This window comes from Arachis hypogaea, chromosome 3 (genome assembly GCF_003086295.3).
Source record: "Arachis hypogaea cultivar Tifrunner chromosome 3, arahy.Tifrunner.gnm2.J5K5, whole genome shotgun sequence".
NCBI classification, from domain to species: Eukaryota; Viridiplantae; Streptophyta; class Magnoliopsida; order Fabales; family Fabaceae; genus Arachis; species Arachis hypogaea.
Genome location: NC_092038.1, coordinates 33850946 through 33858368, shown reverse-complemented (window position 1 = coordinate 33858368; position 7423 = coordinate 33850946). Strand labels below are relative to the sequence as shown.

The following is a 7423-nucleotide window of genomic DNA, read 5'->3' as shown; positions in this document are numbered from 1 at the left end:
ATTTGATAAACTCATTTAAATAAAAAAATATATTATAAAAAACTACATTTTAAAATATAAAATTTTAAAATACAAATGACACAATAACTTTATAATAATTTAATTATTTTTAATTTTTTATGTAAAGAGAATTTTGTTTATCAATGTCTGAAAAATAATATTAAAATTAGTAGTATCAAAAAGTATTTCAAATTTAATATTATGAAAAAATAAAATAAATTATATAAGGACTAATTTGATTGATTTTTTAAATTTTAGGAATGAAAATGACTTATGTGTATACTTTTAGGGACTATTTTAATTATAAATAATTTTTTAACATGTCAAATGACACGTGATATGTCAAGTGTTAATGAACTGACATATCAACCAGTCATCTTGTAACATGTAGTAGTAATCTACTATGTCATCATGTCACATAATACTTAATAACACGTTATCATCTAACTGATGAAAGGATCAATTTGATTTGCATTCTAGAGGACTAATATGACTAGAAAAATTATTTGAAAACCAATTTAAAAAATAGATAATCTTTTAGAGAGAAATTTGACTATTAACTTTATATATTGATAATTAATATCAGACTATATATTAATATATTTAGCTGATTTTTCCATCTCATTTTTTTTCATATGGAAAAAATTATAGTGTAACGCAATGAAATGAACGTGTGGCAAAAATTTTTGCTGTTATGATGTCAGATACAAATCGAAACTTGCGTTTTGAGTTTTTACATTTTTTATTTTTGTTTATGAAAATTACCAAACGTAGGCTACGTTTAGTAAAATATTAGTTGTTCAATTTTTTATTTTGGTGTTAGCCAAATGCAGGTTGCGTTTTTTGAGTGGGAAAAATTTAAATTTTATTTGAAACCCACAAATGCAGGTTGCATTTTGATAGTGTCAGAAAGGTTTTTTTGAAGGCCACAAAATGCAGGTTGCGTTTTGTATTGAAAACAATATTTTAATCGAAAACCTTGCTTATAGATACGAAACGCAATTTCATCCATCCTCACTTCTACTCCTCTTACTCTTTCTTGCATATATGTCATAATTGTGAGTTTTTTTGACAATTAGTTGTGTAAAAAAAGTCAGGTTAGGTGAGGTTGAGATTATGAAAAGTGTTGTAAATTTGTGAGTGTATAATAACGGTGATATTATACTAAACACACACGAAGGAGTGATTTTTATTTATGAATGTCCGTTATCGGGCTATTCCATGCACCATGAATTTTGTATTCAAAATGGTCTTTGTGATAACATACAAAGTCACATTTCGAAAAGGGTGAACAACATTTTATACAAGAATCCTATACGAGTATTTAGTGAGCTGATACAGTTTCAAATAATGTCCATCACTGACAATGCAAGTATGTAGCATATATTCTGTATTTATCAACAAACCCGATTTCACGTGTCGATGATAGAGCTGTACGTTGAGTTCGAACAGCATACGGGGATGAGCGTGGTTGGCGCGGAGGTCAATGTTGATGAGCTCGGGGATATAGATTGGGAAGAAGATAACAACGATAGTGAAGAGGAGTTTGAAGCCAACTATGAAGTCGATGACGAAAGTGATGACGGAGACCTGGCAGTCAATCCGGTAGTGTGATGAGCGGATAATTTGTACGTTTTTTGGCATTGTTTTTAGTATGTTTTAGTTAGTTTTTAGTATATTTCTATTAGTTTTTAGTTAAAATTCACTTTTCTGGACTTTACTATGAGTTTGTGTGTTTTTCTGTGATTTCAGGTATTTTCTGGCTGAAATTGAGGGACTTGAGCAAAAATCTGATTCAGAGACTGAAAAGGACTGCAGATGCTGTTGGATTCTGACCTCCCTGCACTCGAAGTGGATTTTCTAGAGCTATAGAAGCCCAATTGACGCGCTCTCAACGACGTTGGAAAGTAGACATCCTGGGCTTTCCAGCAATGTATAATAGTCCATACTTTGCTCGAGATTTGATGGCCCAAACCGGCGTCCCAAATCAGCTCAAAACTGCCCGGCGTTAAACGCCGGAACTGGCACAAGAATGGGAGTTAAACGCCCAAACTGGCACAAAAGCTGGCGTTTAACTCCAAGAGAAGTCTCTACACGAAAATGCTTCAATGCTCAGCCCAAGCACACACCAAGTGGGCCCGGAAGTGGATTTTTATGTCATTTACTCATCTCTGTAAACCCTAGGCTACTAGTTCTCTACAAATAGGACATTTTGCTATTGTATTTTCATCTTTGGATCACTTTAGATCCTTTGATCATCTTTGGACGTCTAGTTCTTAGATCATGGGAGGCTGGCCATTCGGCCATGCCTAGACCTTGTTCTTATGTATTTTCAACGGTGGAGTTTCTACACACCACAGATTAAGGTGTGGAGCTCTGTTGTACTTCGAGTATTAATGCAATTACTATTGTTCTTCTATTCAATTCAGCTTATTCTTGTTCTAAGATATTCATTTGCACCCAAGAACATGATGAATGTGATGATTATGTGACACTCATCATCATTCTCACTTATGAACGAGTGCCTGATAACCACGTCTGTTCTACAAGCAAACAAGGCTTGAATGTTTATCTCTTGGATCCCTTGATCGGAATCTTCGTGGTATAAGCTAGAATTGATGGCGGCATTCAAGAGAATCCGGAAGGTCTAAACCTTGTCTGTGGTATTCTGAGTAGGATTCAATGATTGAATGACTGTGACGAGCTTCAAACTCCTGAAGGCTGGGCGTTAGTGACAGATGCAAAAGAATCACTGGATTCTATTCCAATCTGATTGAGAACCGACAGATGATTAGCCGTGCCGTGACAGGGTGCATTGAACATTTTCACTGAGAGGATGGGAGGTAGCCACTGACAACGGTGAAACCCTACATACAGCTTGCCATGGAAAGGAGTAAGAAGGATTGGATGAAGACAGTAGGAAAGCAGAGAGACGGAAGGGACAAAGCATCTCCATACGCTTGTCTGAAATTCTTACCAATGAATTACATAAGTATCTCTATCTTTATCTTTATGTTTTATTCATAAATCATCCATAACCATTTGAGTCTGCCTGACTGAGATTTACAAGATGACCATAGTGTTTGGACAACTGACGGTTCATCTTGTTGCTTAGATTAGATATTTTTCAGAGTTCTTAAGAATGAATTCTAGTGTTTCAAGGTGATGTTATTATCATCACCAAAGCTAATTGATTTTCATCAATTTAGCTCTTGAATGCAATGTCCTGTTGAAACTTGGCTAGCCATGTCTAATTTCTTTAGACTAAAGCTTTAGACTAACATTGCATGATTCCTGGAATTCTCATTAAGAACTTTGATATCTTTATTTTATTTTTCACTTAATTTTTGAAAAATCCAAAAAAAATACAAAAAAAAAACAAAAATATTTTATGTTTCTTGTTGAGTATAGTGTCTCATTTTAAGTTTGGTGTCAATTGCATGTTTCTATTCTTCTTGCATTCATGCATGTGTCTTCATTAATCTTCAAGTTGTTCTTGATGATTTTCTTGTTCTGATCTTTAAATTCTCTTGTCTTGAGTATTTTGTTGTTTTTCATATGCATTCTCATTTTGTTAGTGTCAATGGTATACAAACTGCTAAGTTTGGTGTCTTGCATGCATTGTTTATTTGATTTTAGTTGCATTTTGATTTTTCCTCATCATTAAAAATCCAAAAAAAAAATTTAATTTGTGTCTTTTCAAGTCAATAATACAGAGAATTGAAGATTCAGAACATACTGCAGAGGAATTACACAGAAAAAGCTGGGTGTTAAAAACGCCCAGTGAAGAAGAAAAACTGGCGTTTAAACGCCAGCCAGGGTGCCTGGCTGGGCGTTTAACGCCCAAAAGGGGTGAGTTTTGGGCGTTAAACGCCAGAATGTGCACCATTCTGGGCGTTTAACGCCAGGATGGCACAAGAGGGAAGATTTTGTTTTTAATGCAAATTTTTTTCAAGTTTTCAAAATTTTTCAAAATCAAATCTTTTTCAAATCATATCTTTTCAATCACATGTTTTCAAAATCAATTTCTTTCTATTTTCAAAAATACTTGCTATCAATTAATGATTTGATTCAACATTTCAAGTATGTTGCCTTTTCTGTTGAGAAAGGTTTAATGTTTGAATCATATCTTTTCTTGTTAGCCAAGTCATTAATTTTCAAAATCAAATCTTTTTTTAAATTGTTTTTCAAATCATATCTTCTCAATCATGTCTTTTTAAAACTATATCTTTTTCAATCATATCTTCTTAAATCACATCTTTTTCAAAATAGTTCTCAATCATATCTTTTTGATTTCTAATTTCAAAATCTTTTTCAAAAATCACTTGATTTTTTTTCCACTCTTGGTTTTCGAAAATCAATTAGTGTTTTTCAAAATGTTTTTAAAAATCTTTTACTTAATTTTCGAAAATCTCTTCCCCTCTTCTCACATCCTTCTATTTATGGACTAACACTCCTCCTTGATGCACAATTCGAACTCCATCTTTCCTTGATAAGTTCGAATTTTCTACCTCTTCCTTCTATTTTTCTTTTCCTCTGACATCTCAAGGAATCTCTATACTGTGACATAGAGGATTCCATATTTTCTTGTTCTCTTCTCTTTCATATGAGCAGGAGCAAAGACAAAAGCATTCTTGTTGAGGCTGACCTTGAACCTGAAAGGACCCTGAAGCGAAAGATAAGAGAAGCTAAAGCACAACTCTCTGTAGAGGACCTAACAAAAATCTTCAAAGAAGAAGACATGGCAGCCGAAAACAACAACAATGCCAACAATGCAAGGAAGGTGCTGGGTGACTTTACTGCACCTACTCCCGACTTCTATGGGAGAAGCATCTCTATCCCTGCCATTGGAGCAAACAACTTTGAGCTTAAACCTCAATTAGTTTCTCTAATGCAACAGAATTGCAAGTTTCATGGACTTCCATTGGAAGATCCTCATCAGTTTTTAGCTGAGTTCTTGCAAATCTGTGACACTGTCAAGACTAATGGGGTTGACCCTGAGGTCTACAGACTTATGCTATTCCCTTTTGCTGTAAGAGACAGAGCTAGGGTATGGTTGGACTCACAACCTAAAGAAAGCCTGAACTCTTGGGAAAAGCTAGTCAATGCCTTCTTGGCAAAGTTCTTTCCACCTCAAAAATTGAGTAAGCTTAGAGTGGAAGTCCAAACCTTCAGACAGAAGAAAGGTGAATCCCTCTATGAAGCTTGGGAAAGATACAAATAATTGATCAGAAAGTGTCCTTCTCACATGCTTTCTGAGTGGAGCATCATAGGTATCTTCTATGATGGTCTGTCTGAACTGTCCAAGATGTCATTGGATAGTTCTGCTGGAGGATCTCTTCATCTGAAGAAGATGCCTGTAGAAGCTCAAGAACTCATCGAAATGGTTGCAAATAACCAATTCATGTACACTTCTGAAAGGAATCCTGTGAACAATGGGACGAATCAGAAGAAAGGAGTTCTTGAGATTGATACTCTGAATGCCATATTGGCTCAGAACAAAATATTGACTCAGAAAGTCAATTTGATTTCTCAAAGTCTGTCTGGAATGCAAAATGCACCAGGCAGTACTAAGGACGCTTCATCTGAAGAAGAAGCTTATGATCCTGAGAACCCTTCAATGGAAGAGGTGAATTACATGGGAGAACCCTATGGAAACACCTATAATTCTTCATGGAGAAATCTTCCAAATCTCTCATGGAAGGATCAACAGAGACCCCAACAAGGTTTCAACAACAATAATGGTAGAAGAAACAGGTTTAGCAATGGCAAGCCTTTTCCATCATCTTCTTAGCAACAGACAGAGAATTTTAAGCAGAGCCACTCTGACTTAGCAACCATGGTCTCTGATCTAATCAAAACCACTCAAAGTTTCATGACTGAAACAAGGTCCTCCATCAGAAACTTGGAGGCACAAGTGGGACAGCTGAGCAAGAAAATTACTGAACTCCCTCCTAGTACTCTTCCAAACAATACAGAAGAGAATCCTAAAAGAGAGTGCAAGGCCATCAACATGGCCGAATTTGGAGAGGAGGGAGAGGCAGTGAACGCCACTGAGGAAGACCTCAATGGACGTCTACTGGCCTCCAATGAGTTCCCTAATGAGGAACCATAGGAATCTGAGGCTCACACTGAGACCATAGAGATTCTAATGGATTTACTTCTGCCATTCATGAGCTCTGATGAGTATTCTTCCTCTGAAGAGGATGAGTATGTCACTGAAGAGCAAGTTGCTAAATACCTTGGAGCAATCATGAAGCTAAATGACAAGTTATTTGGTAATGAGACTTGGGAGAACGAACCTCCTTTGCTCACCAAAGAACTGGATGACTTGTCTAGGCAGAGATTACCTCAAAAGAGACAAGATCCTGGGAAGTTTTCAATACCTTGTACCATAGGCACCATGACCTTTAAGAAGGCTCTGTGTGACTTAGGGTCAAGTGTAAACCTCATGCCTCTCTCTGTAATGGAGAAGCTAGGGATCTTTGAGGTACAAGCTGCAAGAATCTCACTAGAGATGGCAGACAATTCAAGAAAACAAGCTTATGGGCTTGTAGAGGATGTTCTGGTAAAGGTTGAAGACCATTACATCCCTGCTGATTTCATACTCCTAGAGACTGGGAAGTGCATGGATGAATCCATCATCCTTGGCAGACCCTTCCTAGCCACAGCAAAGGCTGTGATTGATGTGGACAGAGGAGAATTGATCATTCAAGTGAATGAAGAATCCTTTGTGTTTAAGGCTCAAGGATATCCTTCTGTCACCATGGAGAGGAAGCATGAAGAGCTTCTCTCAAAACAGAGTCAAACAGAGCCCCCACAGTCAAACTCTAAGTTTGGTGTTGGGAGGCCACAACCAAATTCTAAGTTTGGTGTTGAACCCCCACATTCAAACTCTAAGTTTGGTGTTGGGAGGTTCCAACATTGCTCTGAGTATCTTTGAGGCTCCATGAGAGCCCACTGTCAAGCTACTGACATTAAAGAAGCGCTTGTTGGGAGGCAACCCAATGTTATATTTTATCTATTTTTCTTTGTTATTTTATGTTTTCAGTAGGTTGATGATCATGAGAAGTCACAAAATCAGTTGAAAAAGAAAAAACAGAATGAAAAATAGAAAGAAAAACAGCACACCCTGGAGGAAGACCTTGCTGGCGTTTAAACGCCAGTAAGGGTAGCAAATGGGCATTTAACGCTGAGTCTGGCACCATTCTGGGCGTTTAATGCCAGAAAGGGGCACCAGACTGGCGTTAAACGCCAGGAAAGGGCAAAAAGTTGGTGTTAAACGCCAGAAATGGGCACCAGCCCGGCGTTTAACGCCAGAATTGGCACAGAGAGCATTTTTGCTCGCAACTTGGTGCAGGGATGACTTTTTCTTGACACCTCAGGATCTGTGGACCCCACAGGATCCCCACCTACCCCACCA

At 37.0% G+C, this 7423-nt stretch overlaps 1 non-coding gene across 1 annotated transcript; it reads right to left on the bottom strand.

The window, feature by feature from the left end:
* Positions 1–5146: 5146 nt before the first annotated feature.
* Positions 5147–5254, bottom strand: LOC112793198 (small nucleolar RNA R71). Its single transcript, XR_003197904.1, has one exon. It is a non-coding gene; the product is annotated as a small nucleolar RNA R71 (small nucleolar RNA).
* Between the last annotated feature and the right edge of the window lie 2169 nt (positions 5255–7423).